The sequence below is a fragment of the Crassostrea angulata genome, chromosome 5 (genome assembly GCF_025612915.1).
Source record: "Crassostrea angulata isolate pt1a10 chromosome 5, ASM2561291v2, whole genome shotgun sequence".
NCBI classification, from domain to species: Eukaryota; Metazoa; Mollusca; class Bivalvia; order Ostreida; family Ostreidae; genus Magallana; species Magallana angulata.
Genome location: NC_069115.1, coordinates 52,529,424 through 52,548,844, shown reverse-complemented (window position 1 = coordinate 52,548,844; position 19,421 = coordinate 52,529,424). Strand labels below are relative to the sequence as shown.

General features: G+C 33.2%; 1 long non-coding RNA gene across 1 annotated transcript; it reads left to right on the top strand.

The window, feature by feature from the left end:
• The first annotated feature begins 10,683 nt into the window (after window positions 1-10,683).
• LOC128182751 (uncharacterized) lies at window positions 10,684-13,670 on the top strand. Its single transcript, XR_008243464.1, has 2 exons — window positions 10,684-11,100; window positions 13,370-13,670. It is a non-coding gene; the product is annotated as an uncharacterized LOC128182751 (long non-coding RNA).
• Window positions 13,671-19,421: the final 5,751 nt, after the last annotated feature.

Here is a 19,421-nt window from a genome sequence, read left to right as displayed (position 1 = left end):
TTTACTGGGTATGAGGACAATAGCAAGTTTATTGTCCCCCAAGACAGCAACTATTTAATGAGGCAAAGCCAAGGGAAATAGTTGCTGTGGAGTGGGACAATAAACTTGCTATTGTCCGAATAGTCAGTTAATTGGTATTTCATTATACAGAAGAAAACTTTATTTGTCAGCGATGCACAATTTCTTGATGATAAACAAATTAGAGTTAAATCAAACTTTGTATTTAATGCGGCGATCTTATTAGGTCAGAGGTGCTCCGAGTTTAAGGTGATATGGGACACTTCCATGTTGTGACGTATTGTTTATCGAAATAAACAATAAAATAAAGTGTAATTATATAAGTACATGTAGTTTCTTTTCAAAAATGGTCACCTAACTCCTTAGCACAGTGGGTTAGAGGGTTACTAGGAACCTGTAAGTCATGAGTTCGAATCCCGCTGGGGTTTTTACAATTTTTACCTTTTCAAATATTTTTAAAAGCTATTTTTTGGTTAAATATTGTAAAATTTGAAAATTCTAAACCGGTGAAAATTTTTCAATTATATAGTACTTTAATCCACATTAATATCGACAGATGTCCCATACTACCTTAAAAAGGAGGGAAATCAAATTTTCCTGATGAATGGTTTTGATGACTATTCACTAGGGCAGATAGCATGGATACTATTTTAAATTAGATAAAAAGGCATGTTTATGCGGGCGCCTTCTAGTGATCAATTTGTCCGTCTGTCCATCAGAGATGGCTTGACAGGAGCATAACTTCTCTCCCCTTGGCCCAATCTGGCTCATACCTCATCCACATGGTTCCTTTGGTTGAAGGATGTGCAGTGACCTTGAACCATGTTTTTAGGTATAAGGTTAAGGTCATAACAGAATTATATATATAAAATCCTTGTCTGGGGCATATCTTTTTTCCCTGCAGGGACCTTGCATGAAATTTCTAGGTAACGGGTGAAGATCATATCGGATCATGCAAAAATCCTTTTTTGAGAGCATATATAATTTCTACTAACCCCTATTCGGCTCAGACTTCACATAAGCAGAGCGTTTGAGTAAAGGGTGAAAGGGTGTGTAGTGACCTTGAACCTATTTTCAGTGAAAAGAAACTGTGAAGGTCATAGCAGAATTATATTTTTAAAAATCCTTGTCCGGAGTATATCTTCTCTCCCTTTGCTCCATTCAGCCTCATACTTCACCCACATGATGCATTTGATCAAAATATATGCAATGACCTCGAATGATATTTGTAGATGAAGAGTCAAGGTCATATCAGATCACACAAAAATCCATATTTTAAGAGCATAGATATACTCTCCTTTTAGCCCCTATTTGGCTAATATTTTACCTTTACAGAGTTTATTGGTTAATGGCGTGCAGTGACCTTGAACCAAGTCTGTCAATGTGAAGGTTATAGCAGATCTTTTTAAAATTAGTTTTAGACAGTAGATTATTTTCCAAATATGCTTAATCTTGGTCAGATTGAACAAAAATGCATGTATGTTAGGGGGAATGAAATTGAATTAAAAGTTCTATGCCAGCTGGAAAAATTTCAAGTTATAGGTCAAGGTCAAAGCAGAATTCTCTGAAATTACATAAGCGGGGCCCTTTGAAAAGTTCACCATTTCAATGTTGTCTGGTTCATAGTAATTTTACATAGAAAATATTCACAGAGGCACAGTAAAGTAAACTTTACATCGATAAGTTTCTGACAATTAATGACGCAACGAGCACACAGTACGAAAGGTCAACCCTTTGAAAAGCAGTGAAGAGAAAAAGTTGCTCAGAATTATGTTTTAAACAAAATTGATTTTTTACGTAAATTTTAATTTTGCATTCTGGGTTAAGAAAAAAGATGTTAGTTCAAGGTAAAGTAAACTTGTACCTAAAATGAAGTCAAATTTGTTAAGTCGTACTTAAACACATTGTTATTTTTTGTTAAGTCGTTCTTGAAATGGTTAAGGGTTTTTGGTTAAGTCGTACTTAAAAACATTCGGATTATGTTAAGTTGTACCAAGAATCATTCGATTTTTTTTTTATCTTTTTGTACTTAGGTTTCTTTGTTACTAGATAAAGAACTCTGCTTCTTAGACGTACTTTTATCGTTGCTTTCGACATTAGCGGAAAACCCACTCGTTGCTTTGCAACGAGCTTTGCTCTAGTTATTATTTTTTTTTTTTCCCGCAAATTTTGTGCACGAGATTTCTCGAACATTTTTTGTCTGATTGCTATGAAACTTTCAGGGTATGTAGATGATATTAATATCTCTAGACGTTTTTTTCAAATTTTTAAATTTTACTTCCGGTTATGAGTTATTGCCCTTTAATTGAAAATTGGGGGGTCTTTTGTCCAGAGTTGATCTCGGAAACTACAAAAGATAGTTGCATGAAATTTAGCAGAATTGTTGGTAACATTTTATAGTTTTGCTGGCATGAAAATTTTGGCAAAATGTGTTTTAGTTTTTAAGCTATTTGTCGGTAAAGTTTAAGGTTTTGGGGGGTCTGAAATTTTGTTGCTTTTTGTATAATAACCTTTAAACTAAAAATATTTTGTTAATACATATAGAACAAAAGTTGTTTAGAATAACGAGAGCTTTCATTTAAAATTAAGAAAAAAGGGCTGGCCCCTATAATTAGGGGTCAGCAGCTCATACACGTATTTTTTTGATAGCAAAAATCGTTATCATTTTATGAAAAAAAATTAATTCAGTTATTGTTAATATATTAATTAATGTCATTTGGTATCAAATTTAAAAAGTTCTGTGCCCTATTTTTTTCAAATTTCATAAAACAAATATGTGAGAATCGTACATGAACGAGTTAATATATGTCTACATAGACACACAAGCGAACAAATGCCACTTTAAGGCCCAGGCATTTACTGCATTCCGTTGTGTTGCGTCTTAGATAAATTGTTGTGATTCAATTTCATTTTTTTTCATCTATATCATTTATGAATTCAATGAACACACATTATTTAAACGTTCTATGTGCAACTATTTGTCGCGGCCCCCCTGTTTGTAACCCCCGCGCGCGCGTCGAATGTAAACAGTAACGAACGGCATGACATTGTAGAAAAGAGAGAGCCGTAATGCAGAAGAGAAGTTGTGTATTCTTTCGGTGTACACATGCATTTTCAAGTTACTGTGAAACATATGAACATGCACAGGGAACAATACTACATATTTGTGTAAGGAGGGATATATTCTCGTGTGAATCGTTTACGAGGAAATTCTGACAGCCACACTTCTGTCGACCATGTCGACGGATGTTTATGTTTCCATTGATCAGCCGTTGATAAGCTACGAAAAGATGGACATTAAAGTGTGTGATCTACGTGGATGTTACTGAAGAAGGTGAGGATTTTTATTTCTTTTAAAGTTTCTTGTCTATAGTGGTTAAAATGTCAGCATGTTAACTGGTTAACATTTAGTCTATAGATGTACATGTAAGTACGTGCACACTGTCACTATGTATGATATTTTTCTAGTCCAGACAATATAAATCCTTTTAATAGAATTGAATCCCAAATGTTTTACCTTTCACTTGTTTTTTTTTCTTTCCTTTTTACCAGAATTTTGTGTAAATTACAATTCAATTTATTGAGAAAATCCACATGTGGCAAAAGTCATACATACAGTATACAAATATACATGTAGTTGGTACTGTACATAGATTTTCTTATGTTATGTGCATCACGTATGAATTTACAAATATATCTTGATGATTTAACATCTGCTGGGTTAAGAATTTTATAAAAATTACAGAGTTAGATGTTTTTGTTATGGTGTGGGTGTTTGTTTACTAACGTGTAATTTTTACATTGTTTACTGGATGTTTAGACTCGCTCGAGGTTCATGGGTGACTGGAAAGGATGACCGAATTTATCTATTTAAAAAAAAATCATATTGTGAATTTTCAACTCAAAATTCAAAGCAGGGTCTAATTAGAAACATATGATCATATTCTTGTGCGGAAGACTCCAAATGTAGACATAAATACCCTGTAGACATACATGTAACATCAAGTAAATAAAATTGTATATACTTCAGACTTCAGAGTTAAAACATGACTAAAAAGTCTTTAATATTTTTATGATGCAGATCAATGTATCATTAGAGAGGTTTAGCAGACCAACGGGTACCCGGTACATGTACTTGTACATGTAGGTTACAAGTTAGAACTATGCGTACCACTCTACCAGTTCACATAATTTTTCTTGTTTAGCAGTTTTGATGTGTACTTAAATTGTCCTTGTTAATGTTTTAAATGTAATTTTTATATTCTCTTTTTTTAATCTGACTACTGGCATTACTGGCATGCCAGCAGTTCTTGTCGAGGACCATTTCTCGCTGGTGCAATGTTACATCATATTTTCGTATATAATTTTATGTGTTGATAAAATGACGTAACAATGCACTGATGAAAAATGGTTCTCAATGATAACTGATCGCACGCCAATATTGATTAATTACAGACAAAAACTGAAGGTTGCAAGTGTTATTTTTTATTTAACACCATTGTTTAAAATAACTTTTTTTATATGTGACGGTCAGACCGGTTTAAATACCAGTGTTCAGTTGGTAGAGCACCTGACTAGAGATTCAGGGGGCCCAGGTTTAATTCCTGGTTTGGTCCTTCATTATTTCTCCCATCCTGTGACAATATTAAGGCTTGGACGATTCTGTACTTTGCCGATTCGGTACATATCACGATACATGAGATGCGATACGATACATATCACGATACATTGCAACTAAATGAAAACATGAATAAGGGTTAAAAATTTATTCAATCTGTCGATGTATTACCGCATGTCCAAAGTTATTTTGATATATTTAAAATGAGCGTTGCACAATTTACAAATTACTTAAGTCTCATATACACTACTTTTTGCCAGATACATGTAGCTCAGTTGGTAGAGCACTTGACTAGAGATTCAGAGGGCAAGGTTCGAATCCCAGTCTGTTCTGTCATTATTTCTCCCATCTTGTACATTTATATCAGATATATTACAGATGATTATGGGTCATCACATGTTTTGCAAGATGCAATAATTGTATTAAAACCTTTACTTTACAACACAATACATTTAAGTGAATATTTATGTCTCTTGATATTATTTGGTGTGGTGTTCTTGACAGCATCGCATTCAAGTCAGTGTCAGCTACATTATGCATAAACAATTTTACCCGCTCCTAAACCACAAACTTTCTTATTAGTGGATTCAGCTTATACCGCTGATTGGCTGCTGTTGCAGCAGACTTATAATATATGCACGCACAAAACACAATGAACTTATCAGAGAATGAAAAATTCATCGAGTTACTTTCAACTGTTGGAATTTGGATATTTTTTAAAAATGTATACTTGTGACAAAACATATAATTATGTGGTACATACAGCTGTAGCTTTATGAAGAAAATTTGGGTTAGACATATATATAGCAACCATGCAAGTAAATGATATTAACTAAAACTTCCAATTTATGACGCACGAAATATACGCTACTTTTATAGAGATTGACATACATGAAATGTAACACATTCTGTGAAAAATAATCTATTAAAAATTCTTCATTGAGTTTACTCATACATGTTTTATGCTTATTACACATAATATTGTTTTTAAAACATGTAATTTAAAAGAAAAGAAACCAAAACCCTCGCCAAATTTATTTGCCAAAAAAAACCCCGGTAGAATTGATAAAACATGCGGGTATACCAGAAGGAAATACATGTACTTTGACGCTGTTCAGATGGGTAATATTCCTTTGTAATTTTCGAATTGAAATTTTTGACTGTTGCACTACAAGAAATAAACTCTAGCTCTCTTTCTCTTTCAAACTCTCTCTCAATCTGATAAGTGTCTATACCTAAGAAATTTTTTTAATATTAAATTATGACTTGATATGCAAATTTTTGATCTTGTACTGCCTAAATGTTATGTCATATATTGGAATATGTAATACTTATTACACTGCATGGTCAGTGTATTTTTTCCAGAAATAATATGCATATGTTAATGTAAACACAGCTATTACTAGTACATGTATGTAAACACAGCTAATTATTTTTTTTTTATTTCAGCTAAAAATGGACTCTTGTTCTGACATGGCACCACATGGCTTTTACCTGTTGGTTCTTGTGGGTCAGCTCTTGAGATTAACCTGTCACCTCTATCCACATGCATATTCCTTGTGTTCTACAGACTTTTTACCGGTAATTCAAATTAAATCGGATAATGCATGAACAATAATGGAACTTGAAGAAAGCATCATCCCATGTTGTGGTTTGTGTTTGATAAGAAATTATGAAAAACAAAATTAAGGCTATTTAAAGAAATTCATAATTGTTGTGAAAATTTGTTTTTCAATAAAAGTATGCAATTATGTTTCCTTTATTTTTTATTTTATAAAGGTATTTAGATGTGTTTACATAATTGAACCCCCCCCCCCCCCCCATCCAATTGTCTGCATTAAGATTACATGTAGGATATGTAAATGTACATTTGACTTTGAAATAACATCTGCTATGATAATTACTTTTGAAATGAACAAGAAACAACCTATTTCTACCTTTCTAAGGTATATATGCATAAAAAAAGGAGAAAAACATGTCAAATTTTGAACATTTTTCATGGAAATCAACTCTGTCTCCAGCTACCTGGGTGTTTGAATTTTATTTTAATTTAAGGCAGATGTCTAACTTGTAGGTTGTATCTTACTGTTTTAGCATGGATAGAAGGAGACTAGAAATCAAAATAGATTAGATATTCACTAAATATGATTGTTAGCTTACTTTTTTTCATAAAAACAAGAAATCACAAGCAGGACAGCTGTCTATTTGTTAATTAAAATGGTGTAAATCATAAAATAAACAAATAATTAGGATCAAATTTTAGAATCATTGATGATTGTTTTCAAATATGTGTGAGAAATGACTCAAGGAAATTGCCATAAGTTTCATAAAATTAGGTAAAACATTTTTAACCATGACTTTTTATGAAATTCAAAAGATGGGGGGGGGGGGATATACATGTAAGGATATTTCTAAGTGATGTGAAGCTTTTTTCATGATTATATAATGTAGATGCATGTTGTATTGAATAAGGTTTCTTTTTAAAGGTGGTTGAACAACAATTGACCTCTAAAAGGTCAGGTAAAGATGTTTTACTAATTGAGAACCCTGTAAATCTGTGTTTACTAATCGAAATTGGAAATGGGGGGTTCACTTAAATGGCCATATTTTTATTAAACCTCAATGGAATTTGCAATATGTGGTATTCTTTTTCTCAGAATTGCATTAGCTTTCTTATTCTAAGACAAACCGTCTTTTCATAAAATGTTAGTGTACTAAGTTAAAGGTACAAGGAACAGTTTCGGATAAAGAACCGTCAATATTTTTGTAAAATTGATAGTGACTGTACTTGAAGATTTACCAGTGTTGCGTAGATTCATGAAATGAATTTTGATGTTTATCAATAGTTAATGGGATGTCTCTTGTTGGAATTGGTAAGGCCTAAAAAAAAAAATAGTGTGTTTAGGGTAACACTGATGAAAAAATTAGGTTAGGTAGGTGGAGATTTTTTTTTATTTTATCTATTTTTTTTGCCTGAATCCTAAGAATGTTTGTTTGTTTCATATTTAAAAACATATTTTTTATTGGAAATAAGATAAAATTCAGTCGGATAAAATCAGTCATCTAAAAATGGTAGGATCGGGCCATTTTTGTAGGTTAGGTCGGGTTACCCGAAACACACAACTTTTTTTTTAGGCCTAAGCAATATTAAGGCCCCTAATTTTAAGTACATGAGAAGCAGTAATAAATTGTGAAACTTGCGGCTTTGACTGTTGTGTTGATTTTACATAGTGAAATTGAAGGTTACAAACGGGAGGTTATATAACATGAAATGGAGGTGGATGGGATATTATATGCCTATTTAGTATCTACTGGGTATGAGGACAATAGGAAGTTTATTGTCCCCCAAGACAGCAACTATTTCATGAGGCAAAGCCAAGGGAAATAGTTGCTGTGGGGTGGGACAATAAACTTGCTTTTGTCCAAATAGTCAGTTAATTGGTATATTATTATTCCGAATAAAACTTTATTTGTCAGCGATGCAGAATTTCTTGATGATAAACAAATTAGAGTTATCAAATTTTGTATTTAATGCGGTGATCTGATTAGGTTAGAGGTGTTCCGAGTTTAAAAAGGAGGGAAATCAAATTCTGCTGATGAATGGTTTTGATGACTATTCACCATGGGCAGATAGCATGGATACTATTTCAAATTAGATAGAAAAGCATTAGTTTGTGTGGGCGCCTTCTAGTGATCAGTTTGTCCGTCTGTCCATCCGAGATCGCTTGACCGGAGCATAGCTTCTCTCCCCTTGGACCAATCTGGCTCATTCCTCATCCACAGGGTTCCTTTGGGTTAAGGATGTGCAGTGACCTTGAACCATGTTGTTAGGTATAAGGTTAAGGTCATAGTAGAATTACATATATAAAATCCTTGTCTGGGGCATATCTTCTCTCCCTTTGGTCCAATCTGGCTAATACTCACAGACTGTCTCTATCGTTAATCAATGAGCAGTGACCTTGCATGAAATTTCTAGGTAAAGGGTGAAATATCATATCGGATCATGCAAAAATCCTTTTTTCAGAGCATATATACTTTCTACTAACCCCTATTTGGCTCAGACTTCACATAAGCAGAGCTTTTGAGTAAAGGGTGTGTAGTGACCTTGAACCTATTTTCAAGGTAAACTGTGAAGGTCATAGCAGAATTATATTTAAAAAATCCTTGACTGGAGTATATCTTCTCTCCCTTTGCTCCAAACAGGCTCATACTTCACCCACATGATGCCTTTGATCAAAGGATATGCAATGACCTCGAATGATATTTGTAGATCAAGTGTCAAGGTCATATCAGATCACTCAAAAATCCATATTTTAAGAGCATATATATACTCTCCTTTTAGCCCCTAATTGGCTAATATTTTGCCTAAACAGAGCTTATTGGTTAATGGCATGCAGTGACCTTGAACCATGTCAATGTGAAGGTCATAGCAGATCTATATAAAATTAGTTTTAGACAGAAGATTATTTCCTGGATATGCTTAATCTTGGTCAGATTGAACAAAAATGCCTGTGTGTTAGGGGCAATGAAATTGAATTAGAAGTTTTATGCCAGCTGGAAAAATTTCAAGTTATAGGTCAAGGTCAAAGCAAAATTCTCTGAAATAACATAAGCGGGGCCCTTTGAAATGTTCACCATTTCAATGTCGTCTGGTTCATAGTAATTTCAAGTAAAAATATTCACAGAGGAATAATAAAATTAAGTAAACTATACATCGATAAGTTTCTGACAATTGATGATGCAACAAGCACATAGTACGAAAGGTCAACCCTTTGAAAAGCAGTGTAGATGAAATGTTGCTCAGATTTATGTTTTAAACAAAATTGATTTTTACGGAAATTTTAATTTTGCATTCTGGGTTAAGAAATTAGATGTTAGTTCCAGGTAAAGTTAACTTTTACCTAATATGAAGTCAAATTTCTTAAGTCGTACTTAAACACATTCGGATTTTTTTGTTAACTCGGTCTTGAAATGTTTATGTTTTTTTGTTAATTTGTACTTAAAACCATTCGGATTTTGTTAAGTCGTACCAAGAATCATTCGATTTTTAAAATCTTTTTTGTACTTAAGTTACTTTTGTCATTAGATTAAGAACACTGCTTCTTAGAGGTACTTCTAGCATTACTTTCGACATTAGCGGAAAACCCACTCGTTGCTTTGCAACGAGCTTTGCTCTAGTTATTATTAGGGTCTTCCGTTTCCAACGGAAGACCCTCTTGTTATTCTTCGGTTTCTTTTTAGGGTTTTCCGATTTTCAACGGAAAACCCTTCTGTTATTCTACTGTTTCTTATTATTATTTTTTTTTTTTCCCGCAAATTTTGTGCACGAGATTTCTCGAACATTTTTTGTCTGATTGCTATGAAACTTTCAGGGTATGTAGATGATATTAATATGTCTAGACGTTTTTTTCAAATTTTTAAAATTCATTTCCGGTTATGAGTTATTGCCCTTTAATTGAAAATTGGGGGGTCTTTTGTCCAGAGTTGATCTCGGGAACTACAGATGATAGATGCATGAAATTTGGCGAAATTGTCGGTAACATTTTATAGTTTTGCTGGCATGAAAATTTTGGTAATTTCTTTGTTAGCTTTTGAGCTATTTGTCGCCAAAGTTTAAGATTTTTTCGGGGCTGAAATTTTGTTGCTTTTTGTATTATAACCTTTAAACTAAAAATATTTTGTTAATACATATAGAACAAAAGTTGTTTAGAATAACGAGAGCTTTCATTTAAAATTAAGAAAAAAGGGCTGGCCCCTATAATTAGGGGTCAGCAGCTCATACACGTATTTTTCTGATAGCAAAAATCGTTATCATTTTATGAAAAAAAATTAATTTAGTTATTGTTAATATATTAAATAATGTCATTTGGTATCAAATTAAACAAGTTCTGTCCTATATTCTTTTTCAAATTTCATAAAACAAATATCTGAGAATCGTACACGAACGAGTTAATATGTCTACATAGACACACAAGCGAACAAATGCCACATTAAGGCCCAGGCATTTACTGCATTACGTTGTGTTGCGTCTTAGGTGAATTGTTGTGATTCAATTTCATTTTTTTCATCTATATCATTTATGAATTCAATGAACACACATTATTTAAACGTTCTATGTGCAACTATTTGTCGGGGCGCCCCTGTTTGTGACCCCCGCGCGCGCGCGCCGAATGTAAACAGTAACGAACGGCATTGTAGAAAAGAGAGAGCCGTAATGCAGAAGAGAAGTTGTGTATTCTTTCGGTGTACACATGCATTTTCCATTTGCTGTGAAACATATGAACATGCACAGGGAACAATACTACATATTTGTTTAAGGAGGATATTTTTCTCGTGTGAATCGTTTACGAGGAAATTCTGACAGCCACACTTCTGTCGACGATCAGCCGTTGATAAGCTACGAGTAATAAAGGAGAAAAGATGGACATTAAAGTGTGTGATTTATGTGGATGTTACTGAAGAAGGTGAGGCTTTTACTCCTTTTAAAGTTTCTTGTTAACTGGTTAAAATTTAGTATATACACTGTAGTATAGATGTACATGTAAGTACGTGCACACTGTTAGATGTTTTTGTTATGGTGTGGGTGTTTGTTTACTAACGTGTAATTTTTACATGTTTCATGGGTGTTAAGACTCGCTCGAGGTTCATGTGGGACTGGAAAGGGTAACTGAATTTATCTAATTAAAGAATAACAGATTGTGAATTTTCAACTCAAAATTCAAAGCAGGGTCTAATTAGAAACATATCATATATTCTTGTGCAGAGGACTCCAAATGTAGTCATGAATACCCTGTAGACATAACTTCAAGTAAATAAAATTGTATACTTCAGACTTCAGAGTTAAAACATGACTTTAATATCTTTATGATGCCGATCATTGTATCATTAAAGAGGTATAGCAGACCAACGGGTACCCGGTACATGTACTTGTACATGTATGTTACAAGTTAGAACTATGCCTACCATTCTACCAGTTCACATAATTTTTCTTGTTTAGCAGTTATGATGTGTACTTAAATTGTCCTTGTTAATGTTTTAAATGTAATTTTTTATTCTCTTTTTTTAATCTGACTACTGGCAGTACTGGCGTGCGAGCAGTTCTCGCCGAGGACCATTTCTCGCTGGTGCACTGTTACATCATATTTTCGTATATAATTTTATGTGTTGATAAAATGACGTAACAATGCACTGGTGAGAAATGGTACTCGGCGAGAACTGATCGCACGCCAATATTGATTAATTACAGACAAAAACTGAAGGTTGCGAGTGTTATTTTTAATTGAACAACATTGTTTAAAATAATTCTTTATATATGTGACGATCAGACCGGTTTGAATACCAGTGCCAGATAGCTCAGTTGGTAGAGCACCTGACTAGAGATTCAGGGGGCCCAGGTTCAAATCCCTTCATTATTTCTCCCATCCTGTTACAATATTGGTGTTGTGACCAACCCCTGGAACTAACAGGTTAACTTGATCCTGCCAGGGATGATCTTCGAGGGTGAAGATCATTTAAGGGGGAGGAATGTGACGGTCAGACTGGTTTGAATACCGGTGCCAGATACATGTAGCTCAGTTGGTAGAGCACTTGACTAGAGATTCAGAGGGCCAGGTTCAAATCCCACTTTGTTCCGTCATTATTTCTCCCATCTTTTACATATACATGTATATCAGATATATGACAGATGATTAAGGTCATCACATGTTTTGCAAGATGCAATAAGTGTTAAAAACCTTTACTTTACAACAGAATACATTTAAGTGAATATTTATGTTTCTTGTTATTATTTGGTGTGGTTTTCTTGACAGTGTCGCATAAACAATTTACCCGCTCCTAAAACACAAACTTTCTTTTTGTGGATTCAGCTTACCGCTGATTGGCTGCTGTTGCAGCAGACAAATAAGATATGCACGCACAAAACACAATGAACTTATCAGAGAATGAGTTGAGTTTATTTAAACTGTTGGAATTTGGGTATTTTTTTTTTAAAATGTATACTTGTGACAAAACATATATGTGGTACATACAGCTGTAGCTTTATGAAGAAAATTTTGGTTAGACCATATATACCTATCATGCAAGTAAATGATATTTACAAAAAACTTGCAATTTATGGCGCACGAAATATACGCTAGTTTTATAAAGATTGACATACATGTAATGTACCACATTCTTTGAAAAATAATCTATTAAAAATTCTTCATTAAGTTTACTCATACATGTTTTATGCTTAATACACGTAGTATTGTTTTTAAAACATGTAATTTATAAGAAAATAAACAAAAACCCTCGCTAAATTTATTTGCAAACAAAAAATACACAGTAGAATTGATAAAAAATGGTATACCAGAAGCTAATACCAGTACATGTACTTTGACGCTGTTCGGTGGGTAATATTCGTTTGTAATTTACGAATTGAAATATTGACTGTTGCACTACAAGTATGGTAATAAACTCTCTCTCTCTCTCTCTCTCTCTCAAACTCTCTCTCTTTCTCAATTTGATAAGTGTTTATACCTATGAAAATTTTTTAATATTATATTATGACTTGATATGCAAATTTTTGATCTTGTACTGCCTAAATGTTATGTCATGTATTGGGATATGTCATACTTATTACACTGCATGGTCAGTGTATTTTTTACAGAAATACTATGCATATGTTAATGTAAACACAGCTATTACTAGAACATGTATGTAAACACAGCTAATTATTTTTTTTATTTATTTCAGCTCAAAACAGACTCTTGTTACCACATGGCTTTTATCGGTACCTGTTGATTCTTGTGGGTCAGCTCCTGAGATTAACCTGTCACCTCTATCCACATGCATATTCCTTGTGTTCTACAGACTATTTACTGGTAATTCAAATTAAATCGGATAATGCATGAACAATAATGGAACTTGAAGAAAGCATCATGCCATGTTGTGGTTTGTGTTTGATAAGAAATTATGAAAACAAAATTAAGGCTGTTTAAAGAAATTCATAATTGCTGTGAAAATTTGTTTTTCAATAAAAGTATACAATTATGTTTCCTTTATTTTTTATTTCATAAAGATATTTAGATGTGTTTACATAATTGAACCACCCCCCCCCCCTCTATTTAATTGTCTGCATTAAGATTACATGTAGGATATGTAAATGTACATTTGACTTTGAAATAACATCTGCTATGATAATTACTTTTGAAATGAACAAGAAACAACCTATTTCTACCTTTCTAAGGTATATATGCATAAAAAAGTAGAAAAACATGTCAAATTTGAACATTTTTCATTGAAATCAACTCTGTCTCCAGCTACCTGGGTGTGTTTGAATTTAATTCTAATTTAAGGCAGATGTCTAACTTGTAGGTTGTAACTTACTGTTTTAGCATGGTTAGAAGAAGACTAGAAATCAGAATAGATTAGATATTCACTAAATATGATTGTTAGCTTACTTTTTTCATGAAAACAAGAAATCACAAGCAGGAAAGCTGTCTATTTGTTAATTAAAATGGTACAAATCATACAATAAACAAATAAAGATCACATTTTAGAATCATTGATGATTGTTTTCAAATATGTGTGAGAAATGACTCAAGGAAATTGCCACATGTTTCAAAAAATTAGGTAAAACATTTCAAACCATGACTTTTTATGAAAATCAAAAGATTGGGGGGGTGGGGGGTATACATGTAAGGGTATTTCTAAGTGATGTGAAGCTTTTATCATGATTATATCATGTAGGCATATGTTGTATTGAATAAGGTTTCTTTTTAAAGGTGGTTGAACAAAAGTTGACCTCTAAAAGGTCAGATAAAGATGTTTTACTATGGAGAACCCTGTAAATCTGTGTTTACTAAAGGAAATTGGAAATGGTGGGTTCACTTAAATGGCCATATTTTTATTAAACCTTAATGGCATTGGCAATATGTGGTATTCTTTTTCTCAAAATTGCATTAGTTTTCTTATTCTAAGACAAACCGTCTTTTCATAAAAATGTTAGTGTACTAAGTTAAAGATACAAGGAACAGTTTCGGATAAAGTACCGTCGATATTTTTGTAAAATTGAGAGTGACTGTACTTGAAGGTTTATCATTGTTGCGTAGATTCATGAAATGAATTTTAATGATTACCAATAGTTAGAGGGATGTCTCTTGTTGGAATTGGTAAGCAATATTAAGGCCCCTAATTTTAAGTACATGAGAAGCAGAAATAAATTGTGAAACTTGCGGCTATGACAGATATGTTGACTTTACAGTGAAATTGAAGGTTACAAACGGGAGGTTATATAACATGAAATGTAGGTGGATGGGATATTATATGCCTATTTAGTATTTACTGGGTATGAGGACAATAGCAAGTTTATTGTCCCCCAAGACAGCAAATATTTAATGAGGCAAAGCCAAGGGAAATAGTAGCTGTTGAATGGGACAATAAACTTGCTATTGTCCAAATAGTCAGTTAATTGGTATTTCATTATACAGAAGAAAACTTTATTTGTCAGCGATGCAGAATTTCTTGATGATAAACAAATTAGAGTTAAATCAAACTTTGTATTTAATGCGGCGATCTTATTAGGTCAGAGGTGTTCCGAGTTTAAGGTGATATGGGACACTTCCATGTTGTGACGTATTGTTTATCGAAATAAACAATAAAATAAAGTGTAGTTATATAAGTACATGTAGTTTCTTCTCAAAAATGGTCACCTAACTCCTTAGCACAGTGGGTTAGAGGGTTTACTAGGAACCTGTAAGTCATGAGTTCGAATCCCGCTGGGGTTTTTACAATTTTTACCTTTTCAAATATTTTTAAAAGCTATTTTTTGGTTAAATATTGTAAAATTTGAAAATTCTAAACCGGTGAAAAGTTTTCAATTATATAGTACTTTAATCCACATTAATATCGACAGATGTCCCATACCACCTTAAAAAGGAGGGAAATCAAATTCTGCTAATGAATGTGACTATTCACCATGGGCAGATAGCATGGATACTATTTTAGATAAAAAGGCATGTTTATGCGGGCGCCTTCTAGTGATCAATTTGTCAGTCTGTCCATCCGAGATGGCTTGACAGGAGCATAGCTTCTCTCCCCTTGGCCCAATCTGGCTCATACCTCATCCACAGGGTTCCTTTGGTTGAAGGATGTGCAGTGACCTTGAACCATGTTTTTAGGTATAAGGTTAAGGTCATAGCAGAATTATATATATAAAATCCTTGTCTGGGGCATATCTTTTTTCCCTTTGGTCCAATCTGGCTAATACTCACAGAGTGTCTCTATGGTTAAACGATGTGCAGTGACCTTGCATGAAATTTCTAGGTAACGGGTGAAGATCATATCGGATCATGCAAAAATCCTTTTTTGAGAGCATATATAATTTCTACTAACCCCTATTTGGCTCAGACTTCACATAAGCAGAGCTTTTGAGTAAAGGGTGAAAGGGTGTGTAGTGACCTTGAACCTATTTTCAGTGAAAAGAAACTGAAGGTCATATCAGAATTATATTTTTAAAAATCCTTGTCCGGAGTATATCTTCTCTCCCTTTGCTCCATTCAGCCTCATACTTTACCCACATGATGCCTTTGTTCAAAATATATGCAATGACCTCGAATGATATTTGTAGATGAAGAGTCAAGGTCATATCAGATCACACAAAAATCCATATTTTAAGAGCATAGATATACTCTCCTTTTAGCCCCTATTTGGCTAATATTTTACCTTTACAGAGTTTATTGGTTAATGGCGTGCAGTGACCTTGAACCAAGTCTGCCAATGTGAAGGTCATAGCAGATCTTTTTAAAATTAGTTTTAAATAGTAGATTATTTTCCAAATATGCTTAATCTTGGTCAGATTGAACAAAAATGCATGTATGTTAGGGGAAAGAAATTGAATTAAAAGTTCTATGCCAGCTGGAAAAATTTCAAGTTATAGGTCAAGGTCAAAGCAGAATTCTCTGAAATAACATAAGCGGGGCCCTTTGAAATGTTCACCATTTCAATGTTGTCTGGTTCATAGTAATTTTACATAGAAAATATTCACAGAGGTACAGTAAAGTAAACTTTACATCGATAAGTTTCTGACCATTAATGACGCAACGAGCACACAGTACGAAAGGTCAACCCTTTGAAAAGCAGTGAAGAGGAAAATTTGCTCAGAATTATGTTTTAAACAAAATTGATTTTTTACATAAATTTTAATTTTGCATTCTGGGTTAAGAAAAAAGATGTTAGTTCAAGGTAAAGTAAACTTGTACCTAAAATGAAGTCAAATTTGTTAAGTCGTACTTAAACACATTGGTTTTTTTTGTTAAGTCGTTCTTGAAATGGTTAAGGGTTTTTGGTTAAGTCGTACTTAAAAACATTCGGATCATGTTAAGTTGTACCAAGAATCATTCGATTTTTTTTTTATCTTTTTGTACTTAGGTTTCTTTGTTACTAGATTAAGAACTCTGCTTCTTAGACGTACTTCTAGCGTTGCTTTCGACATTAGCGGAAAACCCACTCGTTGCTTTGCAACGAGCTTTGCTCTAGTTATTATTATTAGGGTCTTCCGTTTTCAACGGAAGACCCTCTTGTTATTCTATTGTTTCTTTTTCATTATTATTATTTTTCTTTTTCTTTATTTTTCTGACTTTTTCAAAGCTTAATATCTCAAAAAGTTTTCAACAGATTTACAAGAAACTTTCAGGGATTATGAAGCATTATTGTGCCTCAAAGTTTAAAAATTTTCAACTACAACGTCACTTCTGTTTTTACGTTACGTCAATTTTTAAATTTTAAAAAAGTAATTTTGTCCAGGGCGTTTTTCAAAAACGGTTCAAGATAAAGACTTGGAATTTTCTGTGTTGAAGCATTGATCGTTTTTATTCGGACATAAGACTGGAAATTAGTTTCCGCCACTTCCGGTCTAAACCGGAAGTGTTTTAAAATTTTCGAATTTTCGAATTTTTCGTTTTAATTAAAAAATGTTTCAGAGGTTTGTAGAGTTTGTTATGCTGAACACGAATCTGAAATCCGTTTGAAAATCGGACGATGCATTACAGAGATATCGGGGGTTAAAAATTGATTTTTCCGGAAATTTTGATTCCGCGTCCTTGGTTTAAAAAATAGCGTAATGTTCAAAGTAAAATTAACTCGTACCAAAAATAATCGCTAAATCGTACTTGAACACATTAGGATTTTTTTGTTAAGTCGTTCTTGAAATCAGAAAGGTTTTTGTTAAGTCGTACTTAAAATCATTCGTATTTTGTTCAATCGTACCAGGAATAATTCGATTTTTTTCATCTTTTTATTTTAGTTACTCTTGTTATTGGTTTAAGGGCTCTGCTTCATACAGGAACTTCCAGCTTTACTTCCGATATTAACGGAAGACCCACTCGTTGCTTTGCAACGAGCTTTGCTCTAGTTTTTTTTCTTTTTCTTTTTTTTCTGATCCTTTTCAGCTTCATAACTCAAGAAGTTTTCAACCAATTTCAATGAAACTTGCAGAGATTAGGTGCAATTATAATTCCTCAATGATATTAAAGTTTCCATAACAACGTCACTTCCGTTTTTACGTTACGTCATTTTTAAAGTTTTAAAAAAGTCATTTTGTCCGCGGCATTTCTCAAAAACGCTTTAAGATAAAGTCTTGAAATTTTCCGTGGTTATGAATTTGGCAATTTACATGTGCAATAAGGCTGGAAATAAAAATCCGTCACTTCTGGTCGAAACCGGAAGTGATTCAAATTTTTCGAAAAAATAATTTTTTTAATCAAATAAAAAACGTATACGTTTTTTGTAGAACTTAATAAGCTGAACCTAATACTGAAATCCGTTTGAAAATCAGACGATGCATTACAGAGATATCGGGGTTTAAAAATTGATTTTTCCGGAAATTTTGTTTTCGCGTCCTTGGTTTAAAAAATAGCATAATGTTCAAAGTAAAATTAACTCGTACCAAAAATAATTGTTAAGTCGTACTGTAACACATTCGGATTTTTTTTGTTGAGTTGTTCATGAAGTTGTGAAGGTTTTTGTTAAGTCGTACTTAAAATCATTCGGATTTTATTAAGTCGTACCAAGAATTTTTGATTTTTTAATCTTTTTGTTTTAGTTACTCTTGTTATTGGTTTAAGAGCTCTGCTTCTTACAGGAACTTCCAGCTTTTCTTCCGACATTAACGGAAGACCCACTAGTTGCTTTGCAACGAGCTTTGCTCTAGTTATTCTTTTTTTTCTTTTTCTGACTTTTTTGGAGCGCTATTTCTCAAAAACTATCCAACCGATTCGCACAAAATTTTCAGGACGGATAAAGCATGATCGGCGCTACATATAATAAAAATTTTAAATGATGACGTCACTTCCGGTTTCAGATATTGACGATTTTGTAAATCTTTAAGGGTCATTTTGTCCACGCATCTCCTCCGAAACTAATCAAGATAGAAGATTGAAATTTTCAGGGATTGTAGATGAATGTATGTAGATGTACCCCCATGCTTCCAATGATGAAAATTGCTCAAGGCCTCAAAGCTCGCCTGAACCTGAAAATTAGCACCAAATTTTTTCACGAAATTTTTGCACATTTTCTGTGATATCTTTTGATGTATAAATATTTTGTTAAAACATATAATGCAAAAGTTGTTTCAAATTACACGGGCTTTCGTTTAATATCAGAAAAAAGGGGCTGGCCCCTCAAATTAGGGGCCAAGAGAGCTGTAAAGTCTTCTTACAATAACTCTTTACTGAATAATAATTTGTTATTAATTATAGAAGCAAAAATGTTCATTGTTGGGCTGTTTATCTATACAACACCATACTTA